The sequence below is a fragment of the Chiloscyllium punctatum genome, unplaced genomic scaffold (assembly GCF_047496795.1).
Source record: "Chiloscyllium punctatum isolate Juve2018m unplaced genomic scaffold, sChiPun1.3 scaffold_179, whole genome shotgun sequence".
Lineage (NCBI taxonomy): Eukaryota > Metazoa > Chordata > Chondrichthyes > Orectolobiformes > Hemiscylliidae > Chiloscyllium > Chiloscyllium punctatum.
In genome coordinates, this window is record NW_027309913.1 from 458,070 (window position 1) to 478,371 (window position 20,302).

Here is a 20,302-nt window from a genome sequence, read left to right on the forward strand (position 1 = left end):
CTAAACTCCATCTGCCACCCCTCAGCCCCGTATGTGATATTACCACCTCCTCACTCTCCCCCTTTAAAATATCCTCCCCGTCTCCAGGATACCTGCACACTCCGGCCTTGAGTTTCGCAAAGACCCTGAGCTTGTGTTGCCTTGTGTGGTTTGGGGGAGGAGGGACAGATTGCAGACACTGTCAATGGGGAGGAGAGGCTGGACAGTGATCAGCGGCCTAATGTCTTTTCATTGTTTTAGGAAGAGGGCAGTTGCACATTAGAGGTGGGTAATACTGATCGATTTTTGGGAACAGAAATTATGCTTTTTCGTTGTCTGTGGTGTTCAGTGATAAAAATCTATTCGAAACCCTTCATTGGGCAGACTGTGATTGCAGGTTGTCTTTCCTTAATATTGTAGATTACAGATAATAGCGATTGAAGACGTTCATAGTTAATTTCAGTACCACAACATGTACACTCAATATCCTACAGTTGAGACAAATATCTTGCATTTATTTAACAATACAAAGTGTTTTGTGTAGTTCAGTAATGGGAACCTGATTATAATAAATCCACACCGAGCAGAAAGCTGGCCTTAAAATATGACCCAAGTCTGGGTATGGTAGTGTAGAGGGTAGTGTCCCTGGCTCTGAACCAGAACTCTGGATTTGATCTTAATTCCTGAACTTGTATGGTAGTGTTCCTAGCTCTGGACTAGTAGGACTGGATTCAAGTCCTGCCTGTTGCAGAACAGGCTGATGAACAAACACACAGGAGAATACTGTTACAGCTGTATGGGTAATGCTCAGTGATGCTAGTGTCCCTACCTCCGAGCACAAAGGTCTCGGTGTAAATCCCACAAGTGTTTCATGATACATCTGAACAAACTGATAAAACTGGTTGTAGAATTGTGATCTGATGGAGAAAGAAGTGTCAGAATTGAATTTCAGAATTTAGGCTCAGAATGACTGAAAGCACAGCTATTCGTGTTGATTGGAGTCACATCTTGCAACAGTAGAGGTTTATAAAATCAGAATGGTCATGGATAGAGTGAGTAGCTAGGGTTTTCCCCCAGGTTAGGGGGCGTTCAAAACTAGAGTGCATTGGATGAAAGTGAGAGGGGAAAGGTTTTGAAGAGGCCTAAGAGGAACCTTTTCACGCAGAGGGTGGTGTGCATATGGAATAAGCTGCCAGAGGAGGTGGTGGAGGCTGGTACAACTGCAGCATGTAAAAGGCATCTGGGTACTGACAGGCGTGCCGAGCTTTTCCAGCAATTTCTGTATTTCTTAAAATGAATGCATTTTTTAAACACAGGTATTCTAAATACATTAAATATTTTATTTTTTTAATGACGCAGGGGCATATAAACATATTTTCAAATTGACCAAGACCATTTTCTGCTCAGCGTATGGCTCTGTACGAGATGGCAACAATGATGCATCGACACGGAAAAGGGAATGTGATGGAAACATAGTTTGGACATTATACAAGGAGACCTCACATGATCCAGTTTGGGAGAGGATGACATTATTGTGTGATTCAACTCAGACAGGGAGACAATGTAATCTTCCTGAGAAGGAATGGCCTATTACACGCGCTCTCTCTCCCTCATTATTCCTCAACACAGCAATGTGTGTGAGCTAAAAAGAAACACCTATACAGTCATCATTACCATTCTCATTTTTAAAGAAGTCGTGCAGTGTGGAAACAGGCCCTTCGGCCAAACATGTCCATACCAAACTGTAACCTTGCCAGGCCCGTTCCCTGAGATTTAATTCTGACTAATGCACCTAACCTAGAAATTACTGAATACGACAGACAACGTAGCATGACCAATCCACCTAATGTACACAGTTTGAGCTGTGGGAGGGAATTGGAGCACATATTAGAAGCTCACGCAGTCAAAGGGGGAATGTACAAACCCCACACAGATCGTCGCCCGAGGCTGGAATAGAACCTCTGTTCCTAGTGCTGTGAGGTAGCAGTGCTAACCACTGAGCCACTATGCTACCCTTTGGGTGATTACTGACCAGAATTCATTGGACTCTTCTCACTGCCTAATGCAAAGGGAATTCAGCCAAATCCAACTGTCCCAGGATGAAATCCCATTGCTAGCAGCTTGAGTGAGTAGAATATCTTCAGAAGCAGAATCACATTTTGGACAATCTCTCAATTTTTCCTTTTGTCATAAGTTAAACAAATATTTGGACAAAGTTCTTTCAACATAAAATTGCAGAGATTGTGTGTGTGTCTCTCAGCATTTTAAACAGGGAAGTATTGATTATATATTTGCAATACCCAAAAGGTTTGCCATTCATCTTTCCATCATCGTTTGAGTAACATTGCTCTGGATCATAAACGTTCTATTTGAGCAGATTGAAGAAACTAGCCTGACTTGTTCCTAAAACTGACCCTGACCCAGTCTAAGACCTTTATCATCGGCCATATCACCAACCTGGTCACATTTAACATTTGTTGTGAGCAGTGGGGGAGTGGGACTAGAAAATGAAACAGTGACCCCAAAAAGTCGGGGAACTATAGACCCGTGAGCCTGATGTCAGTGGTGGGTAAGTTGTTGGAGGGGATTCTGAAGGATAGGATTTAAATACATTTTGGAAGGCAAGGGCTGATTGGGGTAGACAACGTGGCTTTCTGCACGGGAAATCATGTCTCATTAATTTGGTTGAGTTTTATAAAGAGGGAAAAAAGAAGATTAATGAAGGCAATTTGGTAGACATTGTCTATATGGACTTCAGCAAGGTGTTCATAACATTCCAATTGGTAGACAGATTAAAGGTTCGGTCACATGGGAAACAGAAGAAGCGAGTCACAATTGGCTTGAAGGAAGAGGGATATTTTTCAGACTGGAGGCTTGTAACCAGCAGTGAGCTGCAAGAATCAGTGCTCAGTTCACTGCATTTCATCATTTATGAAAAGAACTCAGATGTGGATATCGGGGCCATAGTTAGTAAGTTTACAGATGACATCAGAAATGTGGTGTAGTAGATTATGTCACAGTACAGCGAGACCACAATTAGATGGGGCTAAGGGGCAAGGAGTGACAAATGAAGTTTATTTAGACAAATATAAGGTTTTGCATTTTAGGAAGAAATTAAACACTTAATGGCAAGGTGCTAGGGAGTGTTGTGGAACAAAGGGACCGAGGGCTGCAGGTACATTGTTCCTTGAAAGTGGAGTCACAGGTAGACAGAGTGGTTCTGAACATATTTGGCACATTTGCCTTAATCAGTCATAGCATTGAGTATAGGGTTTGTGGTGGCATGTTGCATCTGTACACCGTGTTGGGAAGGCCATTTTAAGAAAACTGCATACAACGCGGTTGTCTGCTGAAAAGATTTACACTGATGTCGCAGGGAGAGGTTGATTAGGTTGAGGTGTTTCTCCCTGGAGTGTCAGAGGCTGAAGGTTGACATTATAGATGTTTATAAAATCATCAGGAGAATGGATATTCTGAACAGCCACGTTCTGCTCTTCAGGGTAGGGGAGATCACATTCAGAGGCATACATTAAAGGGGAGAGGGCGAATGATTTAGATGGGACCTGAAGATCAATGTTTCACACAGAGAGTGGTGTCTGTACAGAAAGTGCTGTCAGAGGAAGTGCTGAAGGTGGTTACGATCACACATTTAAAAAGTATCTGAAAGAGGAAGGAGATTGGCCAAATGCTGTCAAATGGGACTGGATCAGATTTGATATCTGATCGGAGTGAAAAAGGTTGGACTAACGGGTCTGTTTCTGTTTTGCATGACTCTCTGATTCTCTAAGAGAAACAACGAAAAATCTAAAATTACTTTCAAGTGGGAATTCTCTTCACTGGAAGTTTATCATGCCTCTATGTTCACATTGATTGAAAGCTGCATTACTAAATATTTGACAGGGAAGTAAGTCACGGATATTGGGATACAGACAGGAAGGTAGGGCTGAGTCCACAACTTGATCAGCCACAATCGTAGTTCCTGGTGGAGAAGGCTCAAAGTATCTAATGACCCACTCCTGCTCCTCAGTCCCATGTTTTTGTGTTCCATTCAGCCCCTCATACCTGCTAGAAAGTTGGAGGCCACTTACTCCTATAATCTGGTGCACAGAAACAGCGGAGACCATTCAGCCTCTCAAGACTGTCACACACGCTTTGAAGTGATTTGGGAAATATAAATGGAAAATCCAGGCACAGGTATGAAAGAGGCCCCTCATCTCTCTTCACAGAGCTTCCCCTCTCTGCAGCTTGGGCTTCATTTGTTGGTCATGCTGTCGACGCAGATTGACTCTGAAACAGACCAGAGATGGCTCACAAAATCATCTGGTCTCCCTGACCGCAATATTCAGTAATTGCATATTTATGACAATAACACCCACTAAACCTCCAATAACAGAATGTGAGAAAATCAGAAACTGGGACAGGTCGTTCACTCCCCAAGCCTGCCTTGCCCTTCACTAAGATCATGACTGGTCTGCTGTTGGTCTCAAATCCTCTTTCATACCTAATTCTTCATCGCCTTCAACTCCCTGTCAGGTCCATACCCATCTACGTCTTCTTCAAATACTTTCAGTCGTCTTGCTCCCTAACATTCTTGAGAAGAGAAACCCTGACATTCAGTACCATTTGTTTGTAGAAAACACGTGTTGTTCCTATACCATGGCCTATTGATATGGACAAAAGAGGTTGGTTCAAGAGTTCAAGTAAAAATGACTGGCCCCGATATCAAGGCAGTGGTTTCCTTTTGTTGACATCAAGGAGCTTAACAAAACTGGACTTAATGGGAATCAGAGTAACCTCTCCAGTGTTTGGGGTCAAACATGGCACAAAGGAAGATGTTCATCATCTCAGTCCTGGGTCACCTCTGGGAGATCCTCAGGGTAGCTTCCTCTTCATAAACAGCTTCAGCTACTTCATCAATGTCTCCACACCCCCACCCTCCCCACCATAAGATCAGAAGTGGGGATGGTCACTGAAGATTCCACAATGTTCAGAACATTTGTCGCCCGTCAGCTCCTGAACCGGTCTCTGTCCATGTGCAGGAAGACCCAGACACCAGTCAGGTTTGTGCTGTTAAATGGTCTGTAACATTCATGAAACAGCACTGCCTGGCACTGCATATTGCCACAATGAAATAGATTTCATTCAGCAGCTCACGCTGGTTTCACAGGAATATGTGGAAGTCATTCAGCCCATTGACAGTATTAGAGTAGAACAGGGACAGCACATTCAGTGCCTCCAGCCTATTACTCAGGAAGGGAAGGAGTCTAGTGTGATGGACCACATCAGAGCCCCTTGAAAATATTTGAAGGCGGTAGATGAGACTCTAATGTTTTCGTATTTTAAAGGATACATAAACTGTCTTTTCCAGATACAATGTGACAGGTCAAACTACTCCGTTTGAAGCAAACACCATTTATTTAAACACGGAAGATAAAATGAATCCAAAGAAAGAGGCATCTAGAATAACGTATTTCTATTGGACAACTTAACAGAATAATAGACCGCGGAGCTATTACTAATGAAGTGTTCAAATATAGGAAAATCGCATAAACACAGCCCTTGGCGAAAAGAAATATTCAGACACAGAATTTCACAAACATTTCTCCAATTCAGGAATTAAAAACAGCAGCAAGAGAAAATTCAGAGAGAGTAGCAGCCAAGAGATAGTCACTGAAGCTTTCAACTCTGTGTAGACCCGAATATTTTCTGATGTTACTGAGAAAGCAAAACCCAGAGATCCTAACCTGTGAGAGTTGACCACACCTATTCAAGCTACATTAAAATAAACCCAAGGCTTTCCTCGCTGTTTACCCAGTGGTCTTAACTAGCCAACTCGTTCAATCTCTCTCTTAGAAGAAACCAGGACAAAATAACCTCTTAAAGTTGCAGCAACATCATACTTGTCAGGATATCGAGCTGTCAAACAGGAACCAGGGGTAACCCAATCCGGCCCTTGGCCATGTCCAACCGGACAAGGAAGAAGTCATTCAGTCCTGTGAGTCAATTATACAGAAACAGAATGAGGCCCTTCAGCCCGTTGAGCCACTTATACGGGAACAGGTGGAGGCTATTCAGTCAGTTGAGCCACTTATATAGAAGCATTAGGAGGCCATTTCCACCTCAATGCACTTACACAGGGGCAGAATAGGGTAATTGATGCTGATCCTGATGAATGGCTTATGCCCAAAACGTCGACTCTCCTGCTGTGCTTTTCCAGCCAACCACTGTCTACTCTGATCTCCAGCATGGGCAGTCCTCACTGTCTCCTAATTGATGCTCTAACGTGATGAACAATTGGAGCAGAGGCTGCACAGACAGATTGTTCCACGTTGCAACTCGTGGCGCCATCGCTCATGATACACACGTGGGACTTTAATGTGGTTTACTCGTGGTGAGGAGGGAAGCCATATGTCTTGTGTGAAGTCTCAAGAAGGCATCTATCCCTCTCTGAGGCGACAGCCTGGTGTTCTCTCTGCAGGGCGGAAGCTGGTGAGAATGGCTACCTGTTTCAGATGGAAGGTATTGGGGATTGTGAACAGTATAACGTTCAGTAGAGGGTTCACACGCCGATAAGATTAGATCACTTACGGTGTGGAAACAGGCCCTTCGGCGCAACAACGCCACACCGAAGTGCAACCCACACAGACCCATTCCCCTACACCTACCACTGCGGGCAATTTAACTTGGCCAGTTCATCTAACCTGTAGATGTTTGGACTGTGGGAGGAAAGCGGAGCACCAGGAGGAAACCCACGCAGACACGGGGTGAATGCGCTAACTTCACACAGAGAGTCGCCTGAGGCGAGAATTGAACCTGGGTCTCTGGCGTTGTGAGGCAGCAGTGCTACCCACTGTGCCACCGTGCCGACTTCGCTTGGGGAGAGTTAATTAAGGCATATAAACTATTAGGAAAGTCACGTTCGTCTGATGAATAGACTCTCTAAGTTCAAAAAATGCTGATCTTATTCATGTTGATCTTGTCCAGTGCTTGTCCTGTTCAGTGTATCTTGTGTGCCTTACTCTGTCCAAGTCTATTTCCACCCTATGATACTGTCTGGCCATGCTTACTATGATCTGCCTCCACTGCTCATAAATAAAGTGTTTCCCTGTACTGAGGTACACGTGACAATAAATCAAACCAATCAATCCTGGCTTAAGTATGGAATTTCTCTCCCTGTCAATGTCTCATTTGCAAATAAGAGATTGCTGCCACTCCTCGTGTTTCAGCATCACCATTTCTTCGACCGATTAAGCACTCAGCCAATGTGCCAAAAGCCTTTTTCACTGCCCTGTCTACCTGTGACTCCACTCTTAGAGAACTGTGCACTGAACACCAAGGTCTCTCTGCCCACTACACCCCTTAAGACCCTTCCATTCACCATGAAACTCCTACCTTGATTTGAGTTTCCAACATGCAAGACCTCACACGTCTATATTAAACTCCATTTGCCATTTCTCAACCTACATCCCCACCTGATAAAGGTCAAGCGGCAATTTCTGATAAACGACCTTCAGCTGGCATCTGTGGCTGTCCTTTCTATTCAGCAAAACCTGTTCTGTCTTAAAGTGACCGGATATGATTTCGGATTCATAACACCTCCCCCATTCAGGAAAAAAAACATGAAACAGCAGAATGAAAAGATGGCTTCATTTCTTTTCCTCTAATTCTTAATCCCATTATTATGAATTACAAAAGTATTAATCTCGGCTATACCATACATATTAACTCTGCACACAAAACTAACATTGCAATAAGTCAAATCTTATCTAAACTTCTTCCTTTAAATCTGCGATGACATCACTGCTATCACATTTTAGGACACACAACATGTACATTTTGTAAGTTCAAAGTCGGTAAAATAAGACTCCAATGAAATACTCTCATGTTCTGATTTTTAAATATTCAAAAAATGCGAGAGGTTTGTCGTTGTCCACAATCATCTCTGACAATTTGTTTATCATATAAACATTAAAATATTGTCAGTCCAGTGCGAAACTTAATCATTCTTTTTCAATAATGGAGATGTTGCATTTTTTATGGTGGATATTGAGTTTTTTCGGCAAGTAGCTAATTGGCCATTCAATTCCATCATCATCTAACTGTATCAATACATCTCCCAGCCCTATATCCCGAGCATCAAATGCAATTTTGAAAGGGTTTCAAAATATTTGGTTCAGCTAAAACTGATGCGGTGATTAATCCTGCTTTAAAATTCTCAAATGCCTCCTGGCATTTTTCTGTCCACCACAATTCTGTGTTCTTCTTTAATAAATCCAGCAGTGGTGCCAATACGCTGCTGAAGTTTGGAACAAACTTTCGATAGAATCCACACAGTTCCAAAAATCGAAGCACCTCTTTCTTCAAGGATGGTCGTGGAAATTCCTCAAAGCTTTGTGGGTGGCACGGTGGCACAGTGGTTAGCACTGCTGCCTCACAGCCCCAGAGCTGCGGGTTCAATTCCTGCCTCAGGTGACTAACTGTGTGGAGTTTGCACGTTCTCCCCGTGTCTGCGTGGGTTTCCTCCGCGTGCTCCGGTTTCCTCCCACAGTCACAAAGATGTGCAGGTCAGGTGAATTGGCCATGCTAAATTGCCTGTAGTGTTAGGTAAGGGGTCGATGTCGATGTATGGGTGGGTTACGCTTCGACGGGGCGGTGTGGACTTGTTGGCCGAAGGGCCTGTTTCCACACTGTAAGTAATCTACTCTATATTTCAAGGCCTTCGTCTTTGTGTTCCATGTCCAATGTAATGTCCCAAGAACGTCACCTCTGCCTTCAAGAATTCTGTTTTATTTAAATTTATTACCAAGTTTCCTTCTTGTAATCGTTCAACATGGTCAACATGTGAGCTTTCAATCACTTGCTAAAGAACGCTACATCATACAGATAAACTATACAATTTGTACATCTGGCCACAACTCTGTCCCTGAGTCTTAAATGTGTCTGGAGCATTATTCATTCACATGACGTACTCTAACTTTTTTTGTCATCTCCGGTATTTTAACAAATAGTTGAACTGACTCAACACTTTTTTTATTGGAAAGGGGCCACTAAACCTGGCTTTGAAGGGATTTCCTACCACTGGTGGCAATACTAACACGTCATCCCCACGGGAAATCGTCAAAGTCTCAGAGTTTTTATCTGCCACCTGCTTCGTTCCATGCTATGTCCTCTTCAAGTGCTGTTTAGCTAACTCACCTAGTCCATCTAATCATTCCCCCACCTCAGATACATAATCCCGGTCTGAGATTTCCGATTTCGGTCCTATCAGTTTATAGTTAATTAATTTCAAAGGACCTCTCACTTCATGTACGATTATTAACTCTAAGGAAGTAAAGTGAGTAGATTTATCTGGGGCATCTCTTTTTTTTACAGACATTTTTATTAGAGATTTAACGTTTTTACAAGTTTACAAAAATAAACAAAACTCTCAAATACAAACATTGAAATACAATTAAATCAAGTATATAATAGCCAAAATTTAACAAAAGAAAAAATACCCAAAAAGGAAAAAAAAAACAAAACTCAACTATCTACTAATCTAACCTACAACTAACCAGAGTGTATATTTAAGTCTCTTACATGCTCGGAATGTGATAACATCAAATGTAACAAAATCCGTATTCGTGCGTGATTCCTCTTCTAAGAGACCCCGGACCAGCCAGGTTTGTAATCTCGATTAAATAAAAGCCCTTGTTAGGATAGCCGAAATATCTGTATTTATGTAATTCAGGAAGGGCTGCCATATTTTATAAAATAATTCCGTCTTTCGGTGTACTATATTTGTAAGGATGTCAAGGGGAATATATTCGATAATTAATCTGTGCCAATTTGAAAGTCCAGGGGGGCCCTCAGCCACCCAGTTCACCAAAATGTTTTTCCTTGCACAGAAAGAGAGAAGAGAAAATATTCTCTTCCCGTACATGTCCAGGGAGGGAAAGTTCGAAAAGCCCAAAAGGAGAGATACAGGGTCCACTTTAATTTCCGTTCCCAACATTTCTGTCAGGGTACTTGCTACTTTAGTCCAATATCTACGCATCTTATGACAAGTCCATAGGCAATGTACAAGAGTGCCCACCTCTATTTTACATTTAGGACACGTTGGAGATGCTCCTGCCTTAAATTTTGCCAATTGAAACTGTGCTATATGGGCCCTATGAACTATCTTCAACTGGATAGCCGGGGTTCTGTTACAAATAGTAATTCTTCTAGCGTTTTCCCAAATAACATTCCATATTTCAATAGAGATTTCTAGTCCCAAATCCTGATCCCATGTTTTAAGCAGATTATCCTTATCTCCCGATACTTCATCATGTAGTAAATGATAAATAGTACTGACGGAAGATATCCCCACTGTTCGTAGGACACTACATTCTCTATGATTTATAAAGACTATCTAATAACGTAGTCTTCTTCTGTGTACAGTCTCGAATTTGGAAGTATCGAAAGAGGTCTCCATTAGGTAATCCGAATTTCTGACACAGCTGTTCAAAAGACATCGGGACCCCATCTTTAAATAGGTCCCCTAGACATGAGATACCCCTGGATCTCCAGAGTTTAAAAGTGGCATCTGTAAACCCCGGTTGGAATCCCCATGTTCCCACTATCGGTGCACAGGGGGAAGTTTTATGTGAATTACCCTCATTTTGCCGCATTATATTCCAAGCCTTAGTTGTGTTTAGTATTATAGGGTTTTTACAGTGATCTGTAATGATTTTCCTCTTGTCTGAAAATAAAAGGTTAATAAGTGGGTATTTTACTTGAGAAGCCTCGATGTCCAACCAGATTGATTGTGGATCAGACAAGACCCAATCAGCTATGTAACTTAACAGGGAACTTAACTGCTATTTCCTCAAATCTGGGAAGTCCAATCCACCCTTGCCTGTGGAAGCTGTAGCTTCTTCAGCTTAATGAGGGGCCGTCTATGATTCCAGATAAAGGAACCCAGCCAGCTATATAATATACATAGAGCCAGCCTCGGCAGCATCACCAGAAGCATTCTCATAGGATATAGGAGACGGGGCAGGACATTCATTTTAATTAGTGCTATTCTAACCAACCAGGAAATCGGAATGTCTCCCCATCGCTGGAGGTCATGCCTTATCCTTTCCAGTAAATGCACAAAATTAGCCTTATACAACTGACCAAATACTGGGGTAATAAAAGTGCCTAAATATAAGAAGCCCTCCAGGGACCAGCGAAAGGGAAAAAGGGATCCATCCACGAAGTGGGGTATGATAGCAAGGCCACCTACTGGCATAGCCTCCAATTTTGAAAAATTAATTTTATAGCCTGAGAATGCGCTAAATGTATTAATAACTTAGATTAGGCGACGTACGGACATCAGAGGATTATTGAGGAATAGAAGAACATCATCCGCTTAAAGGGTAATTTTATGTTTACCTGTACCAATCCTCGGGACTGTTATATTCGGATCAGCTCGTATAGCTTCTGTTAGTGATTCAATTATTAACATAAATAACAGTGGCGAGAGAGGACATCCCTGACGGCAGCCCCTACCCACATTGAAGCTATCCGAAACTAATTCATTGGTAACCACTCTGCTTTGGGATCACTATACAATGTTGAGACCCATTTGGTAAACACCTGTCCAACGCCAAACCTTTCCAATGTGCAAAACAAATATGACCATTCAACCCTATCAAATGCATTTTCCCCGTCGAATGAAACTACGACTCCTGGTATCTTTCCCTGATGACAGGCTTGAATTATATTCAAAACCCTTCTAATATTATTGGATGATCTACGGCCCTTAATAAACCCCATCTGATCCTCCTTTATAATATGTGGCAGTACCCTTTCTAGTCTTAATACTAACGTTTTAGAAAGGATTTTAAAATCTACAATTAGCAAGGATATTGGTCTGTATGACGTGCAATCTTCTGGATCCTTTCCTTTTTTAAGGATAAGAGAGATACTTGCCCCTTTCAGCGAAGGCGGGAGACAACCCTGACAATGTGCATAGTTATACATGTCCATTAGTGGGCCAGCCAATATTTCTGTGAATTCTTTATAGAATTCAGCTTGAAAACCATCTGGGCCCGGTGTCTTACTGCTCTGAAGTTGCCTAATTGCATCAAGTATTTCTTGGACTGTTAGAGGAGCATTTAGGACCGATACCTGTTCCGGAGTTAGGCCCGGAAAGGTCAAATTTTTAAAAATTGACTAAAGCCTCCTAGTCCTGTCTTCACAATCCTGGGATTTATATAACTCAGGATAAAATTCTCTAAAGATCGCATCAATCTTTTTATGATCATGAGTCAAAATACCCGTACTTTCCTTGATAGATGTAATAGTCTGTGGGGCCTTTTCTCTTTGCAAGAAATGTTAAGTATCTACCTGGTTTGTCACCATATTCATATAACCTTTGTTTTGCAAATAATATTTCCCTCTTAGCCGTTTGAGTAAGCGTAGTGTTTAGAGCTGTCCTAAGAGCTGCAATCCTTTGCAATTTAATAATAGAAGGTCTATCGGTGTATGCTGTTTCAGCTGCTTTTAAGCAAGCGTCAAGCAGACGCTGTTGTTCTCCCTTCAATTCTTTCTGGTTTGCTGAATAGGAGATGATCAAACCTCGCATGTAAGCTTTGATGGTCTCCCACATCATTGATGAGTTGCTAGCCACACTTGAATTAATTTCTAAAAAAGTTTTAAATCCTTGAGAGAAGTACTTTGCAGATTTACTATCTTTAATCAGGAAGGGGTCCATACGCCAATGCCGAGGGGATGTCCCATTGTTCCTCGCCCTAGTTTCCATATATACAGCAGCGTGGTCGGAAATTGCTATACTACCTATTTTACAGGATAATACGGAATTTTTTAAAAATGAGGGGGAAAAACATATCAATTCTGGTATGACATTAATGTGGATTGGAGTAGAAAGAAAAATCTCTGCCCTGTGGATGAAGACATCTCCATACATCTACTAATCATAATTCTTTGTTCAGATAGACCAGTTGTCTAGATCTGGGAGATACTCCTGCAGTACTGTTGCGAATGCTATCTATTTCTGGATTCATAATACAATTAAAGTCTCCCCCTATAATTGTATGACGGACACCAAAAGCCATCAATTTTGAAAAGGCTTCCGTTATAAATTTAAAGGGATATGCCGGGGGGCAGTACAAATGTAAAATCCCATATTCCTCTCCATTTATAAGGGCTTTAATCAAAATATATCGTCCAAATTCATCTTTTATCTGATTTAGAATTTTGAAAGGGAAATTCTTCCAAACTAGAATAACAACTCCCCTGCATTTTGAGCTAAAAGAAGAAAAGAAAGGTTTGATCAAATCCACCCTGTCGTAATTTCAAGTGTTCTTTATCCGACAGGGTATGTCTCCTGTAGGAGAGCTATATCATTTCTCTCCTTCTTAAGATTTGATAATATTTTCTTCCTTTTGGCTGGCGAATTACTCCCCTTGACATTCCAGGGGCACCACTTAACCGACTGATCAGCCATAATCATCCGGGCAAATCCGAGACCCCTCGGGAGGGGAAACCCTATCCAGAACATCCCGAGCATAGGGCATATAAAATTTACAAAAATAAAGGCTCTCTAATACACTAACAACAGTATAATAAAAAAACTATTTCTAAATAATTAAAAAAATATAAATCTTATTTAAGTGGAGATTTTCTCCCTTGTTCCCAGGGGGTGTCACTTCCTTTCCAAAGGTCCATCATATCCTCTCCCAACCAATGCCACACCCTTGACCCAGGCACTCCTCAATAGGATGAGGAGAAAAAAGAAAAAAAGTGGGTGTGGGTATATAAACCAAAGCGGGGGGAAAGGCAAACCAACATCCATTATCTCTTACAATTTATCAAGAGAGTCCAAGAATTCCTTAGCCTTTTCTGGCGATCCGAAGTTATACACGAATCCTTCATGGTTAAAGCATAGCGTCGCTGTGAAGCGTAAGGAGTATTGATTATTTAAGTCCCTTAAACGCTTCTTCGCCTCGTCGAACGCCTTCCTCTTTCGGACCAGAGCTGGGGAAAAGTCCTGAAATTACATGACCTTGGATCCTTTATAGGTCATACCTTGGGGGTCTTTTCCAAGATTTCTAGAAGCTTCTACGAGTATCTGCCTCTCCCTATAGCTCTGCAGCCAGAACATGACCAAGCGTGGGCGCTGGTTCGAGCCGGGCCCACGTATTGCGACCCGGTAGGCCCATTCTACCCTTACCTGGCCTGATCCAGCTTCCACATTTAAAAGCTGGGGCAGCCACTGCTCGAGGAATGCTGCAAACTGGTCTTCCTCTTCCCGTTCGGGAAGGCCCAGCAAATGAATATTTTTTCGACGACCTCGATTGTCAAGGTCGTCAATGTAATTCTGTAATGTCTGGACTCGCTTTTCGAGAGTCTGGAACTGATCCACGGCCGATTGCGCTGTAGTTTCGGAGGTCGCGGCCTTTAGCTCTGCCCCTCCTTTCGACACGGCGCTCGATTTCCACAATGTTTTGGTCGTGCTTCTGCAGCGCGGCCGAGAGTGAGTCCCATCGGTTTCGGGACTCCTCGATAAAAGCGTCGATCTTCGCATCCAGCTTGGAGATCATCTCTGCAAGGCTTGTCATTGTAGGTAAGTCCCCCAGGGCGGCTGTGGACGCCTCAGCTGCAGCTGGGGAGGTTAGGGGAGGGGTTCCTGCTTGCTGAGAGCTGCGTGTCCCTTCCCTTTGGTCATTTTTAATAAATATTTGTCTGTTTAAATGTAATACTAAGCAACTAATTAAATTAAACAGCTATTATGAATGATCTGGTGAGTGTGGTGGGGGTGGGTGACCCACTTTACCCAAGTCTTGGGAAGAGCACTATAGCCTCAGACTTGCTGGGTCGCCGCCATCTTGGTTCCACCATTTGGGGCATCTCTAATGGCAAACAATATAATGAGACACCTTTATTCCAATCATTCAGGTAATTCTGACAGTACGCCGTTAATATTGTTTTCAGTATCTGATGCCAACTTTCCAAGACTCCCTGGGATTCGGGATGCGATGCACTTGATATAAACTGCTGTGTGCCGAAGCCATCCAAGATGTCCTTAAACAGCTGATCGGTAAAATGAGAACTTTGGTCTGACCGAATCACACTGCGTAGCCCACAGTGAGTAAAGAAAGCTACCAACTCCTCCACCTCCCCTTTTGCCTTAACACTCCGTAATGGAAATGGCTCTGGAAATCTGGAGGACACATCCATTATGATCAGCAGATATTGGTTTCCACTTTAATTTGGAAAGGGGAGCTACACAACTAATCATAACCCACGTGAAAGGTTCTTCGAATACAGGAATTGGCAACAACGGTGCTGTTTTTATTACTGCCTGTGACGTACCTACCATTTGGCATGTATGACATGTTCAACAAAAATTAACCACTTCCTTGTGCATTCCAGCCACTATAAATGCTTTAGCCTGAATCTTCCGTGCATCAACTCCTTTGGCTTTTTCTTTCAGTTTTCCTTCCTGTTGTAACTTATGACAGTGGGATCTTGTTACTACACTATCTGAAAAAATCCCTGGGTATTTTTCTTTTAATTCCCCTGTTCCCTGGTCTTACTTTAGCTTCACCACTCCAAGGGATGCCTCTCCTACCTTGGATCCTGCTAAATCATTCCCAAGAACAAACTGCATTCCTGGAACTGACACCCTGTCACTCAATCTCACTGTTACTTCCCCAACCTTGACTTGGTACTCCAACCTAATGTTAAACAGTAAATGCTTTATTTCTGTCCCCATTCCACAAATTATCACGCTGTTGAGTAACATGTCAGAAAGAGTGAAAATATTTCCATCTCTTATTATTGGAGGCCGAGAGAAAGTGAGGCTTGCAGATGCTGGAGATCAGAGTTGAAAAGTGTAGGGCTGGAAAAGTACAGCAGGTCGGCAGCATCCGAGGGGCTGGATAATTGATGTTTCAGGCATAAGTCCTTCATCAGGAAAGTGGGGGGTAAGGGAGGGGGAAGGGGGTTGAGAAATAAATAGAAAGGGTGGGGATGGAGCTCGGTGGGAGGTAGCTTGAAAGGCAATAGGTAGATGCAGGTAGGGGGTGTTGGTGACAGGTCAGAGACGAGGGTGAAGTGGATAGGTGGTAGGACATTTAGACCACTCAAACTATACAGCATCAACGTTGACTTCACCAATTTCCAAATCTCCCCTCCCCAACCTCATCCCAGATCCAACCGTTCAACTTAGCACTGCCCTTTTGAACTGTTCTAACTGACCATCTTCCTTCCCATCTATTCACTCCACCTTCCCCTCCGACATATCACTATCAGTCCCACCTACGTTTTCCTATCACCCTCCCAGTGACCCTCCAGCTCGCCCAGCTCCTACCCTCGTATTTTTCTTTACGCCCACTTGTCCCCCGGCACATTCCTGACGATGGTTTTATGCCTGATATGTCGATTGTCCTGCTCTTCGGCTGCTGCCTGATCGGTTGTGCCTTTCCGGCTCCTTGCTTCTCAACTATTCGATACTGAACAATCCCCTATCTTGCAAAATTATAACTTCTTGTCCTCCCCCAACACCCAATTTTTTCTTAGTAAGGTTTATCTACGGAGGCAAATTCTTTATAGGGATCAGGCACTCACTCCATACACAGCCCCTGCCAAGGCTGTGCACTCTCCTGCAGCTCCTCGGCTCTACTTGGGGTCTCCTTTACCAGGTTCACAAATACCACTGGCTTAAACTCTTTTACCATGTCTTTTCCCAAAGTGCCTTCCTTCAACCCCCAGCACTGTGTGTTCCAGCTTACTGCAGTGAAAACACCTTTTCCCAGTGCCCTTCTTGAACCATCGGTACTGTATTTTTATGTGTTCCACTCCATTATAGTGAGAAAACCTGAGGCCTTTCACCACCTTTCAACCCCCTTGGGTTTCTTTTTCACCGGTGCTAAACTATTGCCAGTGTGCCTTTCTCGATGTTTTGTAGTGTAGGACCTCCCCTTCTCCCAATTTCTATCCCTCAACAGGATGAAAATCCTCCCAGAAGCTAAATTTCATCTCATGCACCAATGCATACTTAACTGTCATTTCTGTTGCACTTCTCACTTCTTGAACTTTCTGTTCATTCACACGAATTCTTACCGTCTCTGGAAGTAAGTCGTTAAACTCGTCCAGCAGAATAATCTCCCATCGGGCCTCACAGGTCTAATCCATTTTTAAGGCCTGCACACATTTATCAAAATGACTGTGGTTATTTCTTTGAAACCCAACATAACACTGACCTGGTTCCGTCTCGATCATTCTGAACTGCTGTCTATATTCATTGAGTACCAATTCATAAGCACTCAAAGTAGCCTGTTTGACATCTGCATAATCTCTTGCTCCCTCATGTGACAGCACTGCACATACCTCCCAAACTGTGCCAACCTTCTTAGTCTGAACGAGCATTACCCACATGTTCACTGGACACGCCATCTGCCGAGCCAATTTTGCAAATGAAATAAAAAGGTTTTTGGCATTTTTCTCATCGAAATGTTGCAGTGTATTAACACACTTGTATACATCCCTCCGTTCTCCCTTCATCTTCATTCCGCTAATTTAACTTTCTTATCTAATTCCAAACTTCTGAATTTCAAATTCTCCCCTAATTCCTTTTTCCCCACTTTCTCTTTCGCTATCATCTCTCTCTCTTTCTGTCTCTCTCTTTATCTTCTGACTCCAATTGCTCCACTTGCAATTTTTTTTTTCTAAATCGAATGCAGTTGCCTGCTTCTCTGATCCACCAAAGTGCTTGACCAACTCCATTATGGTGACAGCTTTCCTTTTGTCCCTGGTGAAACCCAATTCTAATCTACATGTTAATTCAAAAAGTATGCCCTTCCTTTGTATTTCTAAACTTTGTCGGCAAATTTGTGAATCATCTTCAAACCTCAGAACCTCTTTTCTAATGTTAAAAGCCATTTTTAAAAATTTAACCAACCACAAGGAAATAAAATTAAATGAATTTTGTCACCTGTTTTATTTGAAGATCTAGGTCTCTAACTGGCAAGTGGTGGAATCTGCTGGGACCTTTTGTACCCCAAATCTGTTCAAATCTGTCCAAATCCTGTATGACAAGCCCTCAAACCGTTACGATAACGATATCGAACTCCCCTGTCAATTAAACCACACACCCAGAAAAGCTCACCTCGCCTCTTACTCTGTTAAAACATGAGTGACAGAGAAGTCCCAAATTCAACTATTAAGAGAAAAATAACCGTTTATAAGTATGCAAGTTAGCTCGCTGAGCTTTAAGGTTTCATTTCAGATGTTTGGTCATTATGACTAGGTAACATCATCAGTGAGAGTCTCTGGTGACGCACTGGTGGTATGTATCGTCTTTCTATTTATACGTCTTGGTTTCGTAAGTTGCGTGATGTCATTTCCAGTTTTTTTTGTTCAAGGGAAGGTATATAGGATCTAAATTGATGTGTTTATTGATGTACTTCTGGCTAGAATGTAATTCTTCTAAGAACTTTCGTGCGTGGCTTTGTCCTAGGAAGTGTGTGTTGTCACAGTCAACGTGGTGTCCTTCTATGTCTGTATGTATGGAAACTAGTGATCATGGGTCATGTCTTTTGGTGGCCAGTTGGTGTTCATATATCCTGCTAGCACGACAACAAAACAGTTCAGCAGAACGAGAGTATGAAAATGGAAGTATTTACACATCAGATACCAGGTTAGGTCACTGAGTGCAGGGCTGATGGGTGAATGGGTCTCAGTGAGAATTGGGGAAAAGACTGCAGAATTGCATTGCAGGTATTGAATCTCAAAACTGCATATTCACATAGTGTTGTAGACCATAGCATCAGGAGAAGCAGGCCTGCATTCAACCACAACCTGTATTTTTTGGCAGGATGACACCTCAGTCTGCCATTACCATCAATACCATCTATGGCTCAATGACGGGTGTGGGTGAACATATCAGAGTCAGAATCAATTGGACCGTAACCTGATTCTAACTCATGTAAGCTAGCTGACTTGACCAACAGATCTGAACGAAGCCCTGCAGTTCTGCCACAGTCAGTCATAAATTGTAATGGACGATTACACAATGACAAAGGAAAGGGCTCCACAAACATCCCCATCCTAAATAATGGAACAGACCTGCACGCCAGTGTAAAAGAGAAGGGTGTTTTATCTGCACCATCCTCTGCCAGAAGTATTGAGTTGATGATACACCTCACCCTCATCATGATGCCCACAGAATCACAGAGGCCAGTCTTCAACAGATTCGATTCACTGCCCGTGACTTGAAGAAACAGCTGAACACAGTAGATACGACAAAGGCAATGGGCCCTGGCCCCATTCCTGAAATGGGACTGAAGACTTGTGCTGCATAACAAGCCGTGTCCCTGGGGAAGCTGTTTCATTCCAGGTACAACTCTGACATCTCCCTGGCAATGTGGAAAATTACTCAGTTATGTCCCATTCCCTAAGAGGGGAATAATTACAATCTGACCAATTACTATCCCCTCAGTCCCATCACGACAGTCAAATTGGTGGGAGTTATTTTTGACAGAGCTGTCAAGCAACACAGAAATAACCTGCTCAGTGTGGTTTCAGATATGTCCCCGTGTGGAGATGATGCTGTTGTGGAAATGTCACTGGATTACTAATCCAGACCAGGCTAATGCTCTGGCAGTGGGTGGAAGTTAAAAACAATTAATTAAATTTCGAGATGTAAAGTCTGGTGCCAGTAATAATGACCTTGAAGCCAATATCGATTGTAAACAGAATTTCCTTCTCCAATGTACTTTTAGGAAGGGAATCTCCCGTGCTTTCCTGGGCTGGCCGAAAACTAACTCCAAAGACCCTGACATGTGATAAACATTTCAATGATCTCTGAAACGGCCAATCAAGGCAATCATTTGTATCAAACTACTCCGAGGTCTTTTAGGATGAAACCGAACAGAACATCCGGCCTCAGCATCAGTGTCGGAAAAGGAAATGGGTATACAGTCCTGTCGACCCTGCAAAGACCCCTTTCCTAACATCTGAGAGCTTGTGACAACATGTACAGAGCTTTCCCACAGACTGCACAGAAACAGCGGGAAAGGAGTAGATCATACAACATTTTGAGCCTCCCCATTCTAGTTCATAGAAAAAATCTCCTCAATGCACTTACCCCACACGTTATATATATCCGTTAATGTGAGTAACCTTGGGAAGCTATAAAATAGGAAGTGTAGCAGTACGTTTGATCCATCGAGTTTGCTCCCCAACTCAATGTAATGATGGTTGGCCCTTCATTTCCACACCGTACTCTTGCTCTCCCACCATCCCTTTACTGTCTCTAAATCCTTATTTATAATCAGTGTCTTGGTTT